This window comes from Triturus cristatus, chromosome 9 (assembly GCF_964204655.1).
Source record: "Triturus cristatus chromosome 9, aTriCri1.1, whole genome shotgun sequence".
NCBI lineage: Eukaryota > Metazoa > Chordata > Amphibia > Caudata > Salamandridae > Triturus > Triturus cristatus.
Genome location: NC_140592.1, coordinates 543014275 through 543031700, shown reverse-complemented (window position 1 = coordinate 543031700; position 17426 = coordinate 543014275).

Below are 17426 nucleotides of genomic sequence, written 5' to 3'. Positions count from 1 at the left end.
AATGGTTAAGATCTTAACTCTTACTCTGGCCTACTGGTTAAGGTCTGAACTCTTACTCTGGCCTAATAGCTAAGGTCTTAGACTCGTACTCTGGCCTAATGGTTAAGGTCTTAACTCTTAATCTGGCCTACTGGTTAAGGTCTTAACTCTTACTCTGGCCTACTGGTTATGGTCTTAACTCTTACTCTGGCCTAATAGCTAAGGTCTTAACTCTTACTCTGGCCTAATGGTTAAGGTCTTAACTCTTACTCTGGCCTAATAGGTAAGGTCTTAACTCCCACTCTGGCCTAATAGCTAAGGTCTTAGACTCATACTCTGACCTACTGGTTAAGGTCTTAACTCTTTCTCTGGCCTAATGGTTAAGTTCTTAACTCTTACTCTGGCCTAATAGCTAAGGTCTTAGACTCGTACTATGGCCTAATAGCTAAGGTCTTAACTCTTACTCTGGCCTACTGGTTAAGGTCTTAAATCTTACTCTGGCCTACTGGTTAAGGTCTTAACTCTTACTCTGGCCTAATAGCTAAGGTCTTAACTCTTACTCTGGCCTAATGGTTAAGGTCCTAACTCTTACTCTGGCCTAATAGCTAAGGTCTTAGAATCATACTCTGGCCTAATGGTTAAGGTCATAACTCTTACTCTGGCCTAATAGCTAAGGTCTTAGACTCGTACTATGGCCTACAGGTTAAGGTCTTAACTCTTACTCTGGCCTACTGTTTAAGGTCTTAACTCTTACTCTGGCCTAATAGCTAAGGTCTTAGACTCGTACTATGGCCTACAGGTTAAGGTCTTAACTTTTACTCTGGCCTAATAGCTAAGGTTTTTACTCTTACTCTGGCCTAATAGCTAATGTCTTAGACTCGTACTCTGGCCTAATGGTTAAGGTCTTAACTGTTACAATGCCCTAATAGTTAAGGTCTTAACTCTTACTCTGGCCTATTAGCTGAGGTCTTAGACTCGTACTCTGGCCTAATTGTTAAGGTTTTAACTCTTACTCTGGCCTAATAGCTAAGGTCTTAGACTCGTACTCTGGCCTGATAGCTAAGGTCTTAGACTCGTACTCTGGCCTAATGGTTAAGGTCTTAACTCTTACTCTGGTCTAATAGCTAAGGTCTTAGACTCGTACTCTGGCCTAATGGTTAAGGTCTTAACTCTTACTCTGGCCTAATGGCTAAGGTCTTAGACTCATACTCTGGCCTAATGGTTAAGGTCTTAACTCTTACTCTGGCCTACTGGTTACGGTCCTAACCCTTACTCTGGCATAATAGCTAAGGTCTTAACTCTTACTCTGGCATAATAGCTAAGGTCTTAGACTCGTACTATGGCCTACAGGTTAAGGTCTAAACTCTTACTCTGGCCTACTGGTTAAGGTTTTAACTCTTACTCTGGCCTAATAGCTAAGGTCTTAGACTCGTACTCTGGCCTAATGGTTAAGGTCTTAACTCTTACTCTGGCCTAATAGCTAAGGTCTTAACTCTTACTCTGGCCTAATGGTTAAGGTCTTAACTCTTACTCTGGCCTAATAGCTAAGGTCTTAACTCTTACTTACTCTGGTCTAATGGTTAAGGTCTTAACTCTTACTCTGGCCTAATAGGTAAGGTCTTAAATCTTACTCTGGCCTAATGGTTAAGGTCTTAACTCTTACTCTGGCCTAATAGGTAAGGTCTTAACTCTCACTCTGGCCTAATAGCTAAGGTCTTAGACTCATACTCTGACCTACTGGTTAAGGTCTTAACTCTTTCTCTGGCCTAATGGTTAAGTTCTTAACTCTTACTCTGGCCTAATAGCTAAGGTCTTAGACTCGTACTATGGCCTAATAGCTAAGGTCTTAACTCTTACTCTGGCCTACTGGTTAAGGTCTTAACTCTTACTCTGGCCTACTGGGTAAGGTCTTAACTCTTACTCTGGCCTAATAGCTAAGGTCTTAACTCTAACTCTGGCCTAATGGTTAAGGTCTTAACTCTTACTCTGGCCTAATAGCTAAGGTCTTAGAATCATACTCTGGCCTAATGGTTAAGGTCATAACTCTTACTCTGGCCTAATAGCTAAGGTCTTAGACTCGTACTATGGCCTACAGGTTAAGGTCTTAACTCTTACTCTGGCCTACTGGTTAAGGTCTTTACTCTTACTCTGGCCTAATAGCTAAGGTCTTAGACTCGTACTATGGCCTACAGGTTAAGGTCTTAACTCTTACTCTGGCCTAATAGCTAAGGTCTTAGACTCGTACTCTGGCCTACAGGTGAAGGTCTTAACTCTTACTCTGGCCTAATAGCTAAGGTCTTAGACTCGTACTCTGGCCTAATGGTTAAGGTCTTAACTCTTACTCTGGCCTAATAGCTAAGGTCCTAGACTTGTACTCTGGCCTAATAGCTAAGGTCTTAGACTCGTACTCTGGCCTACTGGTTAAGGTCTTAACTCTTACTCTGGCCTAATAGCTAAGGTCTTAACTCTTACTCTGGCCTAATAGCTAAGGTCTTAGACTCGTACTATTGCCTAATGGTTAAGGTCTTAACTCTTACTCTGGCCTACTGGTTAAAGTCTGAACTCTTACTCTGGCCTAATAGCTAAGGTCTTAGACTCGTACTCTGGCCTAATGGTTAAGGTCTTAACTCTTACTCTGGCCTACTGGTTAAGGTCTTAACTCTTACTCTGACCTACTGGTTATGGTCTTAACTCTTACTCTGGCCTAATAGCTAAGGTCTTAGACTCGTACTCTGGCCTAATTTTTAAGGTCTTAACTCTTACTCTGGCCTGCTGGTTAAGGTCTTAACTGTTACTCTGGCCTAATAGCTAAGGTCTTAGACTAGTACTATGACCTACAGGTTAAGGTCTTAACTCTTAGTCTGGCCTACTGGTTAAAGTCTTAACTCTTACTCTGGCCTAATAGCTAAGGTCTTAGACTCATACTCTGGCCTAATTGTTAAGGTCTTAACTTTTACTCTGGCCTAATAGCTACGGTCTTAACTTTTACTCTTGCCTAATAGCTAAGGTCTTATACTCGTACTCTGGCCTAATGGTTAAGGTCTTAACTCTTACTCTGGCCTAATAGCTAAGGTCTTAGACTCGTACTCTGGCCTAATAGCTAAGGTCTTAGACTCGTACTCTGGCCTAATGGATAAGGTCTTAGACTCGTACTCTGGCCTAATAGCTAAGGTCTTAGACTCGTACTCTGGCCTACTGGTTAAGGTCTTAACTCTTACTCTGGCCTAATAGCTAAGGTCTTAACTCTTACTCTGGCCTAATAGCTAAGGTCTTAGACTCGTACTATGGCCTAATGGTTAAGGTCTTAACTCTTACTCTGGCCTACTGGTTAAAGTCTGAACTCTTACTCTGGCCTAATAGCTAAGGTCTTAGACTCGTACTCTGGCCTAATGGTTAAGGTCTTAACTCTTACTCTGGCCTACTGGTTAAGGTCTTAACTCTTACTCTGGCCTACTGGTTATGGTCTTAACTCTTACTCTGGCCTAATAGCTAAGGTCTTAGACTCGTACTCTGGCCTAATTTTTAAGGTCTTAACTCTTACTCTGGCCTGCTGGTTAAGGTCTTAACTGTTACTCTGGCCTAATAGCTAAGGTCTTAGACTAGTACTATGACCTACAGGTTAAGGTCTTAACTCTTAGTCTGGCCTACTGGTTAAGGTCTTAACTCTTACTCTGGCATAATAGCTAAGGTCTTAACTCTTACTCTGGTCTAATGGTTAAGGTCTTAGACTCGTACTCTGGCCTAATGGATAAGGTCTTAGACTCGTACTCTGGCCTAATAGCTAAGGTCTTAGACTCGTACTCTGGCCTACTGGTTAAGGTCTTAACTCTTACTCTGGCCTAATTGCTAAGGTCTTAACTCTTACTCTGGCCTAATAGCTAAGGTCTTAGACTCGTACTATGGCCTAATGGTTAAGGTCTTAACTCTTACTCTGGCCTACTGGTTAAAGTCTGAACTCTTACTCTGGCCTAATAGCTAAGGTCTTAGACTCGTACTCTGGCCTAATGGTTAAGGTCTTAACTCTTACTCTGGCCTACTGGTTAAGGTCTTAACTCTTACTCTGGCCTACTGGTTATGGTCTTAACTCTTACTCTGGCCTAATAGCTAAGGTCTTAGACTCGTACTCTGGCCTAATTTTTAAGGTCTTAACTCTTACTCTGGCCTGCTGGTTAAGGTCTTAACTGTTACTCTGGCCTAATAGCTAAGGTCTTAGACTAGTACTATGACCTACAGGTTAAGGTCTTAACTCTTAGTCTGGCCTACTGGTTAAGGTCTTAACTCTTACTCTGGCATAATAGCTAAGGTCTTAACTCTTACTCTGGTCTAATGGTTAAGGTCTTAACTCTTACTCTGGCCTAATAGGTAAGGTCTTAAATCTTACTCTGGCCTAATGGTTAAGGTCTTAACTCTTACTCTGGCCTAATAGGTAAGGTCTTAACTCTCACTCTGGCCTAATAGCTAAGGTCTTAGACTCGTACTATGGCCTAATAGCTAAGGTCTTAACTCTTACTCTGGCCTACTGGTTAAGGTCTTAACTCTTACTCTGGCCTACTGGTTAAGGTCTTAACTCTTAATCTGGCCTACTGGTTAAGGTCTTAACTCTTACTCTGGCCTACTGGTTATGGTCTTAACTCTTACTCTGGCCTAATAGCTAAGGTCTTAACTCTTACTCTGGCCTAATGGTTAAGGTCTTAACTCTTACTCTGGCCTAATAGGTAAGGTCTTAACTCTCAATCTGGCCTAATAGCTAAAGTCTTAGACTCATACTCTGACCTACTGGTTAAGGTCTTAACTCTTTCTCTGGCCTAATGGTTAAGTTCTTAACTCTTACTCTGGCCTAATAGCTAAGGTCTTAGACTCGTACTATGGCCTAATAGCTAAGGTCTTAACTCTTACTCTGGCCTACTGGTTAAGGTCTTAAATCTTACTCTGGCCTACTGGTTAAGGTCTTAACTCTTACTCTGGCCTAATAGCTAAGGTCTTAACTCTTACTCTGGCCTAATAGGTAAGGTCTTAACTCTCACTCTGGCCTAATAGCTAAGGTCTTAGACTCATACTCTGACCTACTGGTTAAGGTCTTAACTCTTTCTCTGGCCTAATGGTTAAGTTCTTAACTCTTACTCTGGCCTAATAGCTAAGGTCTTAGACTCGTACTATGGCCTAATAGCTAAGGTCTTAACTCTTACTCTGGCCTACTGGTTAAGGTCTTAAATCTTTCTCTGGCCTACTGGTTAAGGTCTTAACTCTTACTCTGGCCTAATGGTTAAGGTCTTAACTCTTACTCTGGCCTAATAGCTAAGGTCTTAGAATCATACTCTGGCCTAATGGTTAAGGTCTTAACTCTTACTCTGTCCTAATAGTTAAGGTCTTAACTCTTACTCTGGCCTATTAGCTGAGGTCTTAGACTCGTACTCTGGCCTAATAGTTAAGGTCTTAACTCTTACTCTGGCCTAATGGTTAAGGTCTTAACTCTTACTCTGGCCTAATAGCTAAGGTCTTAACTCTTACTCTGGTCTAATGGTTAAGGTCTTAACTCTTACTCTGGCCTAATAGGTAAGGTCTTAAATCTTACTCTGGCCTAATGGTTAAGGTCTTAACTCTTACTCTGGCCTAATAGGTAAGGTCTTAACTCTCACTCTGGCCTAATAGCTAAGGTCTTAGACTCGTACTATGGCCTAATAGCTAAGGTCTTAACTCTTACTCTGGCCTACTGGTTAAGGTCTTAACTCTTACTCTGGCCTACTGGTTAAGGTCTTAACTCTTACTCTGGCCTAATAGCTAAGGTCTTAACTCTTACTCTGGCCTAATGGTTAAGGTCTTAACTCTTACTCTGGCCTAATAGCTAAGGTCTTAGAATCATACTCTGGCCTAATGGTTAAGGTCATAACTCTTACTCTGGCCTAATAGCTAAGGTCTTAGACTCGTACTATGGCCTACAGGTTAAGGTCTTAACTCTTACTCTGGCCTACTGTTTAAGGTCTTAACTCTTACTCTGGCCTAATAGCTAAGGTCTTAGACTCGTACTATGGCCTACAGGTTAAGGTCTTAACTCTTACTCTTGCCTAATAGCTAAGGTCTTAGACTCGTACTCTGGCCTTCAGGTGAAGGTCTTAACTCTTACTCTGGCCTAATAGCTAAGGTCTTAGACTCGTACTCTGGCCTAATGGTAAAGGTCTTAACTCTTACTCTGGCCTAATAGCTAAGGTCTTAGACTCGTACTCTGGCCTAATAGCTAAGGTCTTAGACTCGTACTCTGGCCTACTGGTTAAGGTCTTAACTCTTACTCTGGCCTAATAGCTAAGGTCTTAACTCTTACTCTGGCCTAATAGCTAAGGTCTTAGACTCGTACTATGGCCTAATGGTTAAGATCTTAACTCTTACTCTGGCCTACTGGTTAAGGTCTGAACTCTTACTCTGGCCTAATAGCTAAGGTCTTAGACTCGTACTCTGGCTTAATGGTTAAGGTCTTAACTCTTAATCTGGCCTACTGGTTAAGGTCTTAACTCTTACTCTGGCCTACTGGTTATGGTCTTAACTCTTACTCTGGCCTAATAGCTAAGGTCTTAACTCTTACTCTGGCCTAATGATTAAGGTCTTAACTCTTACTCTGGCCTAATAGGTAAGGTCTTAACTCTCACTCTGGCCTAATAGCTAAAGTTTTAGACTCATACTCTGACCTACTGGTTAAGGTCTTAACTCTTTCTCTGGCCTAATGGTTATGTTCTTAACTCTTACTCTGGCCTAATAGCTAAGGTCTTAGACTCGTACTATGGCCTAATAGCTAAGGTCTTAACTCTTACTCTGGCCTACTGGTTAAGGTCTTAAATCTTACTCTGGCCTACTGGTTAAGGTCTTAACTCTTACTCTGGCCTAATAGCTAAGGTCTTAACTCTTACTCTGGCCTAATGGTTAAGGTCCTAACTCTTACTCTGGCCTAATAGCTAAGGTCTTAGAATCATACTCTGGCCTAATGGTTAAGGTCATAACTCTTACTCTGGCCTAATAGCTAAGGTCTTAGACTCGTACTATGGCCTACAGGTTAAGGTCTTAACTCTTACTCTGGCCTACTGTTTAAGGTCTTAACTCTTACTCTGGCCTAATAGCTAAGGTCTTAGACTCGTACTATGGCCTACAGGTTAAGGTCTTAACTTTTACTCTGGCCTAATAGCTAAGGTTTTTACTCTTACTCTGGCCTAATAGCTAATGTCTTAGACTCGTACTCTGGCCTAATGGTTAAGGTCTTAACTGTTACAATGCCCTAATAGTTAAGGTCTTAACTCTTACTCTGGCCTATTAGCTGAGGTCTTAGACTCGTACTCTGGCCTAATGGTTAAGGTTTTAACTCTTACTCTGGCCTAATAGCTAAGGTCTTAGACTCGTACTCTGGCCTGATAGCTAAGGTCTTAGACTCGTACTCTGGCCTAATGGTTAAGGTCATAACTCTTACTCTGGTCTAATAGCTAAGGTCTTAGACTCGTACTCTGGCCTAATGGTTAAGGTCTTAACTCTTACTCTGGCCTAATGGCTAAGGTCTTAGACTCATACTCTGGCCTAATGGTTAAGGTCTTAACTCTTACTCTGGCCTACTGGTTACGGTCCTAACCCTTACTCTGGCATAATAGCTAAGGTCTTAACTCTTACTCTGGCATAATAGCTAAGGTCTTAGACTCGTACTATGGCCTACAGGTTAAGGTCTAAACTCTTACTCTGGCCTACTGGTTAAGGTTGTAACTCTTACTCTGGCCTAATAGCTAAGGTCTTAGACTCGTACTCTGGCCTAATGGTTAAGGTCTTAACTCTTACTCTGGCCTAATAGCTAAGGTCTTAACTCTTACTCTGGCCTAATGGTTAAGGTCTTAACTCTTACTCTGGCCTAATAGCTAAGGTCTTAACTCTTACTTACTCTGGTCTAATGGTTAAGGTCTTAACTCTTACTCTGGCCTAATAGGTAAGGTCTTAAATCTTACTCTGGCCTAATGGTTAAGGTCTTAACTCTTACTCTGGCCTAATAGGTAAGGTCTTAACTCTCACTCTGGCCTAATAGCTAAGGTCTTAGACTCATACTCTGACCTACTGGTTAAGGTCTTAACACTTTCTCTGGCCTAATGGTTAAGTTCTTAACTCTTACTCTGGCCTAATAGCTAAGGTCTTAGACTCGTACTATGGCCTAATAGCTAAGGTCTTAACTCTTACTCTGGCCTACTGGTTAAGGTCTTAACTCTTACTCTGGCCTACTGGGTAAGGTCTTAACTCTTACTCTGGCCTAATAGCTAAGGTCTTAACTCTTACTCTGGCCTAATGGTTAAGGTCTTAACTCTTACTCTGGCCTAATAGCTAAGGTCTTAGAATCATACTCTGGCCTAATGGTTAAGGTCATAACTCTTACTCTGGCCTAATAGCTAAGGTCTTAGACTCGTACTATGGCCTACAGGTTAAGGTCTTAACTCTTACTCTGGCCTACTGGTTAAGGTCTTAACTCTTACTCTGGCCTAATAGCTAAGGTCTTAGACTCGTACTATGGCCTACAGGTTAAGGTCTTAACTCTTACTCTGGCCTAATAGCTAAGGTCTTAGACTCGTACTCTGGCCTACAGGTGAAGGTCTTAACTCTTACTCTGGCCTAATAGCTAAGGTCTTAGACTCGTACTCTGGCCTAATGGTTAAGGTCTTAACTCTTACTCTGGCCTAATAGCTAAGGTCCTAGACTTGTACTCTGGCCTAATAGCTAAGGTCTTAGACTCGTACTCTGGCCTACTGGTTAAGGTCTTAACTCTTACTCTGGCCTAATAGCTAAGGTCTTAACTCTTACTCTGGCCTAATAGCTAAGGTCTTAGACTCGTACTATGGCCTAATGGTTAAGGTCTTAACTCTTACTCTGGCCTACTGGTTAAAGTCTGAACTCTTACTCTGGCCTAATAGCTAAGGTCTTAGACTCGTACTCTGGCCTAATGGTTAAGGTCTTAACTCTTACTCTGGCCTACTGGTTAAGGTCTTAACTCTTACTCTGGCCTACTGGTTATGGTCTTAACTCTTACTCTGGCCTAATAGCTAAGGTCTTAGACTCGTACTCTGGCCTAATTTTTAAGGTCTTAACTCTTACTCTGGCCTGCTGGTTAAGGTCTTAACTGTTACTCTGGCCTAATAGCTAAGGTCTTAGACTAGTACTATGACCTACAGGTTAAGGTCTTAACTCTTAGTCTGGCCTACTGGTTAAGGTCTTAACTCTTACTCTGGCATAATAGCTAAGGTCTTAACTCTTACTCTGGTCTAATGGTTAAGGTCTTAACTCTTACTCTGGCCTAATAGGTAAGGTCTTAAATCTTACTCTGGCCTAATGGTTAAGGTCTTAACTCTTACTCTGGCCTAATAGGTAAGGTCTTAACTCTCACTCTGGCCTAATAGCTAAGGTCTTAGACTCGTACTATGGCCTAATAGCTAAGGTCTTAACTCTTACTCTGGCCTACTGGTTAAGGTCTTAACTCTTACTCTGGCCTAATAGCTAAAGTCTTAACTCTTACTCTGGCCTAATGGTTAAGGTCTTAACTCTTACTCTGGCCTAATAGCTAAGGTCTTAGAATCATACTCTGGCCTAATGGTTAAGGTCATAACTCTTATTCTGGCCTAATAGCTAAGGTCTTAGACTCGTACTATGGCCTACAGGTTAAGGTCTTAACTCTTACTCTGGCCTACTGTTTAAGGTCTTAACTCTTACTCTGGCCTAATAGCTAAGGTCTTAGACTCGTACTATGGCGTACAGGTTAAGGTCTTAACTCTTACTCTGGCCTAATAGCTAAGGTCTTAGACTCGTACTCTGGCCTTCAGGTGAAGGTCTTAACTCTTACTCTGGCCTAATAGCTAAGGTCTTAGACTCGTACTCTGGCCTAATGGTAAAGGTCTTAACTCTTACTCTGGCCTAATAGCTAAGGTCTTAGACTCGTACTCTGGCCTTACTGGTTAAGGTCTTAACTCTTACTCTGGCCTAATAGCTAAGGTCTTAACTCTTACTCTGGCCTAATAGCTAAGGTCTTAGACTCGTACTATGGCCTAATGGTTAAGATCTTAACTCTTACTCTGGCCTACTGGTTAAGGTCTGAACTCTTACTCTGGCCTAATAGCTAAGGTCTTAGACTCGTACTCTGGCCTAATGGTTAAGGTCTTAACTCTTAATCTGGCCTACTGGTTAAGGTCTTAACTCTTACTCTGGCCTACTGGTTATGGTCTTAACTCTTACTCTGGCCTAATAGCTAAGGTCTTAACTCTTACTCTGGCCTAATGGTTAAGGTCTTAACTCTTACTCTGGCCTAATAGGTAAGGTCTTAACTCCCACTCTGGCCTAATAGCTAAGGTCTTAGACTCATACTCTGACCTACTGGTTAAGGTCTTAACTCTTTCTCTGGCCTAATGGTTAAGTTCTTAACTCTTACTCTGGCCTAATAGCTAAGGTCTTAGACTCGTACTATGGCCTAATAGCTAAGGTCTTAACTCTTACTCTGGCCTACTGGTTAAGGTCTTAAATCTTACTCTGGCCTACTGGTTAAGGTCTTAACTCTTACTCTGGCCAGCTAAGGTCTTAACTCTTACTCTGGCCTAATGGTTAAGGTCCTAACTCTTACTCTGGCCTAATAGCTAAGGTCTTAGAATCATACTCTGGCCTAATGGTTAAGGTCATAACTCTTACTCTGGCCTAATAGCTAAGGTCTTAGACTCGTACTATGGCCTACAGGTTAAGGTCTTAACTCTTACTCTGGCCTACTGTTTAAGGTCTTAACTCTTACTCTGGCCTAATAGCTAAGGTCTTAGACTCGTACTATGGCCTACAGGTTAAGGTCTTAACTTTTACTCTGGCCTAATAGCTAAGGTTTTTACTCTTACTCTGGCCTAATAGCTAAGGTCTTAGACTCGTACTATGGCCTACAGGTTAAGGTCTTAACTCTTACTCTGGCCTACTGGTTAAGGTCTTAACTCTTACTCTGGCCTAATAGCTAAGGTCTTAGACTCGTACTATGGCCTACAGGTTAAGGTCTTAACTCTTACTCTGGCCTAATAGCTAAGGTCTTAGACTCGTACTCTGGCCTACAGGTGAAGGTCTTAACTCTTACTCTGGCCTAATAGCTAAGGTCTTAGACTCGTACTCTGGCCTAATGGTTAAGGTCTTAACTCTTACTCTGGCCTAATAGCTAAGGTCCTAGACTTGTACTCTGGCCTAATAGCTAAGGTCTTAGACTCGTACTCTGGCCTACTGGTTAAGGTCTTAACTCTTACTCTGGCCTAATAGCTAAGGTCTTAACTCTTACTCTGGCCTAATAGCTAAGGTCTTAGACTCGTACTATGGCCTAATGGTTAAGGTCTTAACTCTTACTCTGGCCTACTGGTTAAAGTCTGAACTCTTACTCTGGCCTAATAGCTAAGGTCTTAGACTCGTACTCTGGCCTAATGGTTAAGGTCTTAACTCTTACTCTGGCCTACTGGTTAAGGTCTTAACTCTTACTCTGGCCTACTGGTTATGGTCTTAACTCTTACTCTGGCCTAATAGCTAAGGTCTTAGACTCGTACTCTGGCCTAATTTTTAAGGTCTTAACTCTTACTCTGGCCTGCTGGTTAAGGTCTTAACTGTTACTCTGGCCTAATAGCTAAGGTCTTAGACTAGTACTATGACCTACAGGTTAAGGTCTTAACTCTTAGTCTGGCCTACTGGTTAAGGTCTTAACTCTTACTCTGGCATAATAGCTAAGGTCTTAACTCTTACTCTGGTCTAATGGTTAAGGTCTTAACTCTTACTCTGGCCTAATAGGTAAGGTCTTAAATCTTACTCTGGCCTAATGGTTAAGGTCTTAACTCTTACTCTGGCCTAATAGGTAAGGTCTTAACTCTCACTCTGGCCTAATAGCTAAGGTCTTAGACTCGTACTATGGCCTAATAGCTAAGGTCTTAACTCTTACTCTGGCCTACTGGTTAAGGTCTTAACTCTTACTCTGGCCTAATAGCTAAAGTCTTAACTCTTACTCTGGCCTAATGGTTAAGGTCTTAACTCTTACTCTGGCCTAATAGCTAAGGTCTTAGAATCATACTCTGGCCTAATGGTTAAGGTCATAACTCTTATTCTGGCCTAATAGCTAAGGTCTTAGACTCGTACTATGGCCTACAGGTTAAGGTCTTAACTCTTACTCTGGCCTACTGTTTAAGGTCTTAACTCTTACTCTGGCCTAATAGCTAAGGTCTTAGACTCGTACTATGGCGTACAGGTTAAGGTCTTAACTCTTACTCTGGCCTAATAGCTAAGGTCTTAGACTCGTACTCTGGCCTTCAGGTGAAGGTCTTAACTCTTACTCTGGCCTAATAGCTAAGGTCTTAGACTCGTACTCTGGCCTAATGGTAAAGGTCTTAACTCTTACTCTGGCCTAATAGCTAAGGTCTTAGACTCGTACTCTGGCCTAATAGCTAAGGTCTTAGACTCGTACTCTGGCCTTACTGGTTAAGGTCTTAACTCTTACTCTGGCCTAATAGCTAAGGTCTTAACTCTTACTCTGGCCTAATAGCTAAGGTCTTAGACTCGTACTATGGCCTAATGGTTAAGATCTTAACTCTTACTCTGGCCTACTGGTTAAGGTCTGAACTCTTACTCTGGCCTAATAGCTAAGGTCTTAGACTCGTACTCTGGCCTAATGGTTAAGGTCTTAACTCTTAATCTGGCCTACTGGTTAAGGTCTTAACTCTTACTCTGGCCTACTGGTTATGGTCTTAACTCTTACTCTGGCCTAATAGCTAAGGTCTTAACTCTTACTCTGGCCTAATGGTTAAGGTCTTAACTCTTACTCTGGCCTAATAGGTAAGGTCTTAACTCCCACTCTGGCCTAATAGCTAAGGTCTTAGACTCATACTCTGACCTACTGGTTAAGGTCTTAACTCTTTCTCTGGCCTAATGGTTAAGTTCTTAACTCTTACTCTGGCCTAATAGCTAAGGTCTTAGACTCGTACTATGGCCTAATAGCTAAGGTCTTAACTCTTACTCTGGCCTACTGGTTAAGGTCTTAAATCTTACTCTGGCCTACTGGTTAAGGTCTTAACTCTTACTCTGGCCAGCTAAGGTCTTAACTCTTACTCTGGCCTAATGGTTAAGGTCCTAACTCTTACTCTGGCCTAATAGCTAAGGTCTTAGAATCATACTCTGGCCTAATGGTTAAGGTCATAACTCTTACTCTGGCCTAATAGCTAAGGTCTTAGACTCGTACTATGGCCTACAGGTTAAGGTCTTAACTCTTACTCTGGCCTACTGTTTAAGGTCTTAACTCTTACTCTGGCCTAATAGCTAAGGTCTTAGACTCGTACTATGGCCTACAGGTTAAGGTCTTAACTTTTACTCTGGCCTAATAGCTAAGGTTTTTACTCTTACTCTGGCCTAATAGCTAATGTCTTAGACTCGTACTCTGGCCTAATGGTTAAGGTCTTAACTGTTACAATGCCCTAATAGTTAAGGTCTTAACTCTTACTCTGGCCTATTAGCTGAGGTCTTAGACTCGTACTCTGGCCTAATTGTTAAGGTTTTAACTCTTACTCTGGCCTAATAGCTAAGGTCTTAGACTCGTACTCTGGCCTGATAGCTAAGGTCTTAGACTCGTACTCTGGCCTAATGGTTAAGGTCTTAACTCTTACTCTGGTCTAATAGCTAAGGTCTTAGACTCGTACTCTGGCCTAATGGTTAAGGTCTTAACTCTTACTCTGGCCTAATGGCTAAGGTCTTAGACTCATACTCTGGCCTAATGGTTAAGGTCTTAACTCTTACTCTGGCCTACTGGTTACGGTCCTAACCCTTACTCTGGCATAATAGCTAAGGTCTTAACTCTTACTCTGGCATAATAGCTAAGGTCTTAGACTCGTACTATGGCCTACAGGTTAAGGTCTAAACTCTTACTCTGGCCTACTGGTTAAGGTTTTAACTCTTACTCTGGCCTAATAGCTAAGGTCTTAGACTCGTACTCTGGCCTAATGGTTAAGGTCTTAACTCTTACTCTGGCCTAATAGCTAAGGTCTTAACTCTTACTCTGGCCTAATGGTTAAGGTCTTAACTCTTACTCTGGCCTAATAGCTAAGGTCTTAACTCTTACTTACTCTGGTCTAATGGTTAAGGTCTTAACTCTTACTCTGGCCTAATAGGTAAGGTCTTAAATCTTACTCTGGCCTAATGGTTAAGGTCTTAACTCTTACTCTGGCCTAATAGGTAAGGTCTTAACTCTCACTCTGGCCTAATAGCTAAGGTCTTAGACTCATACTCTGACCTACTGGTTAAGGTCTTAACTCTTTCTCTGGCCTAATGGTTAAGTTCTTAACTCTTACTCTGGCCTAATAGCTAAGGTCTTAGACTCGTACTATGGCCTAATAGCTAAGGTCTTAACTCTTACTCTGGCCTACTGGTTAAGGTCTTAACTCTTACTCTGGCCTACTGGGTAAGGTCTTAACTCTTACTCTGGCCTAATAGCTAAGGTCTTAACTCTTACTCTGGCCTAATGGTTAAGGTCTTAACTCTTACTCTGGCCTAATAGCTAAGGTCTTAGAATCATACTCTGGCCTAATGGTTAAGGTCATAACTCTTACTCTGGCCTAATAGCTAAGGTCTTAGACTCGTACTATGGCCTACAGGTTAAGGTCTTAACTCTTACTCTGGCCTACTGGTTAAGGTCTTTACTCTTACTCTGGCCTAATAGCTAAGGTCTTAGACTCGTACTATGGCCTACAGGTTAAGGTCTTAACTCTTACTCTGGCCTAATAGCTAAGGTCTTAGACTCGTACTCTGGCCTACAGGTGAAGGTCTTAACTCTTACTCTGGCCTAATAGCTAAGGTCTTAGACTCGTACTCTGGCCTACAGGTTAAGGTCTTAACTCTTACTCTGGCCTACTGGTTAAGGTCTTTACTCTTACTCTGGCCTAATAGCTAAGGTCTTAGACTCGTACTATGGCCTACAGGTTAAGGTCTTAACTCTTACTCTGGCCTAATAGCTAAGGTCTTAGACTCGTACTATGGCCTACAGGTTAAGGTCTTAACTCTTACTCTGGCCTACTGGTTAAGGTCTTTACTCTTACTCTGGCCTAATAGCTAAGGTCTTAGACTCGTACTATGGCCTACAGGTTAAGGTCTTAACTCTTACTCTGGCCTAATAGCTAAGGTCTTAGACTCGTACTCTGGCCTACAGGTGAAGGTCTTAACTCTTACTCTGGCCTAATAGCTAAGGTCTTAGATTCGTCATCTTGTCTAATGGTTAAGGTCTTAACTCTTACTCTGGCCTAATAGCTAAGGTCCTAGACTTGTACTCTGGCCTAATAGCTAAGGTCTTAGACTCGTACTCTGGCCTACTGGTTAAGGTCTTAACTCTTACTCTGGCCTAATAGCTAAGGTCTTAACTCTTACTCTGGCCTAATAGCTAAGGTCTTAGACTCGTACTATTGCCTAATGGTTAAGGTCTTAACTCTTACTCTGGCCTACTGGTTAAAGTCTGAACTCTTACTCTGGCCTAATAGCTAAGGTCTTAGACTCGTACTCTGGCCTAATGGTTAAGGTCTTAACTCTTACTCTGGCCTACTGGTTAAGGTCTTAACTCTTACTCTGGCCTACTGGTTATGGTCTTAACTCTTACTCTGGCCTAATAGCTAAGGTCTTAGACTCGTACTCTGGCCTAATTTTTAAGGTCTTAACTCTTACTCTGGCCTGCTGGTTAAGGTCTTAACTGTTACTCTGGCCTAATAGCTAAGGTCTTAGACTAGTACTATGACCTACAGGTTAAGGTCTTAACTCTTAGTCTGGCCTACTGGTTAAAGTCTTAACTCTTACTCTGGCCTAATAGCTAAGGTCTTAGACTCATACTCTGGCCTAATTGTTAAGGTCTTAACTTTTACTCTGGCCTAATAGCTACGGTCTTAACTTTTACTCTTGCCTAATAGCTAAGGTCTTAGACTCGTACTCTGGCCTAATGGTTAAGGTCTTAACTCTTACTCTGGCCTAATAGCTAAGGTCTTAGACTCGTACTATGGCCTACAGGTTAAGGTCTTAACTCTTAGTCTGGCCTAATGGTTAAGGTCTTAACTCTTACTCTGGCCTAATAGCTAAGGTCTTAGACTCGTACTCTGGCCTAATAGCTAAGGTCTTAGACTCGTACTCTGGCCTAATGGATAAGGTCTTAGACTCGTACTCTGGCCTAATAGCTAAGGTCTTAGACTCGTACTCTGGCCTACTGGTTAAGGTCTTAACTCTTACTCTGGCCTAATAGCTAAGGTCTTAACTCTTACTCTGGCCTAATAGCTAAGGTCTTAGACTCGTACTATGGCCTAATGGTTAAGGTCTTAACTCTTACTCTGGCCTACTGGTTAAAGTCTGAACTCTTACTCTGGCCTAATAGCTAAGGTCTTAGACTCGTACTCTGGCCTAATGGTTAAGGTCTTAACTCTTACTCTGGCCTACTGGTTAAGGTCTTAACTCTTACTCTGGCCTACTGGTTATGGTCTTAACTCTTACTCTGGCCTAATAGCTAAGGTCTTAGACTCGTACTCTGGCCTAATTTTTAAGGTCTTAACTCTTACTCTGGCCTGCTGGTTAAGGTCTTAACTGTTACTCTGGCCTAATAGCTAAGGTCTTAGACTAGTACTATGACCTACAGGTTAAGGTCTTAACTCTTAGTCTGGCCTACTGGTTAAGGTCTTAACTCTTACTCTGGCATAATAGCTAAGGTCTTAACTCTTACTCTGGTCTAATGGTTAAGGTCTTAACTCTTACTCTGGCCTAATAGGTAAGGTCTTAAATCTTACTCTGGCCTAATGGTTAAGGTCTTAACTCTTACTCTGGCCTAATAGGTAAGGTCTTAACTCTCACTCTGGCCTAATAGCTAAGGTCTTAGACTCGTACTATGGCCTAATAGCTAAGGTCTTAACTCTTACTCTGGCCTACTGGTTAAGGTCTTAACTCTTACTCTGGCCTACTGGTTAAGGTCTTAACTCTTACTCTGGCCTAATAGCTAAAGTCTTAACTCTTACTCTGGCCTAATGGTTAAGGTCTTAACTCTTACTCTGGCCTAATAGCTAAGGTCTTAGAATCATACTCTGGCCTAATGGTTAAGGTCATAACTCTTATTCTGGCCTAATAGCTAAGGTCTTAGACTCGTACTATGGCCTACAGGTTAAGGTCTTAACTCTTACTCTGGCCTACTGTTTAAGGTCTTAACTCTTACTCTGGCCTAATAGCTAAGGTCTTAGACTCGTACTATGGCCTAATAGCTAAGGTCTTAACTCTTACTCTGGCCTACTGGTTAAGGTCTTAACTCTTACTCTGGCCTACTGGTTAAGGTCTTAACTCTTACTCTGGCCTAATAGCTAAAGTCTTAACTCTTACTCTGGCCTAATGGTTAAGGTCTTAACTCTTACTCTGGCCTAATAGCTAAGGTCTTAGAATCATACTCTGGCCTAATG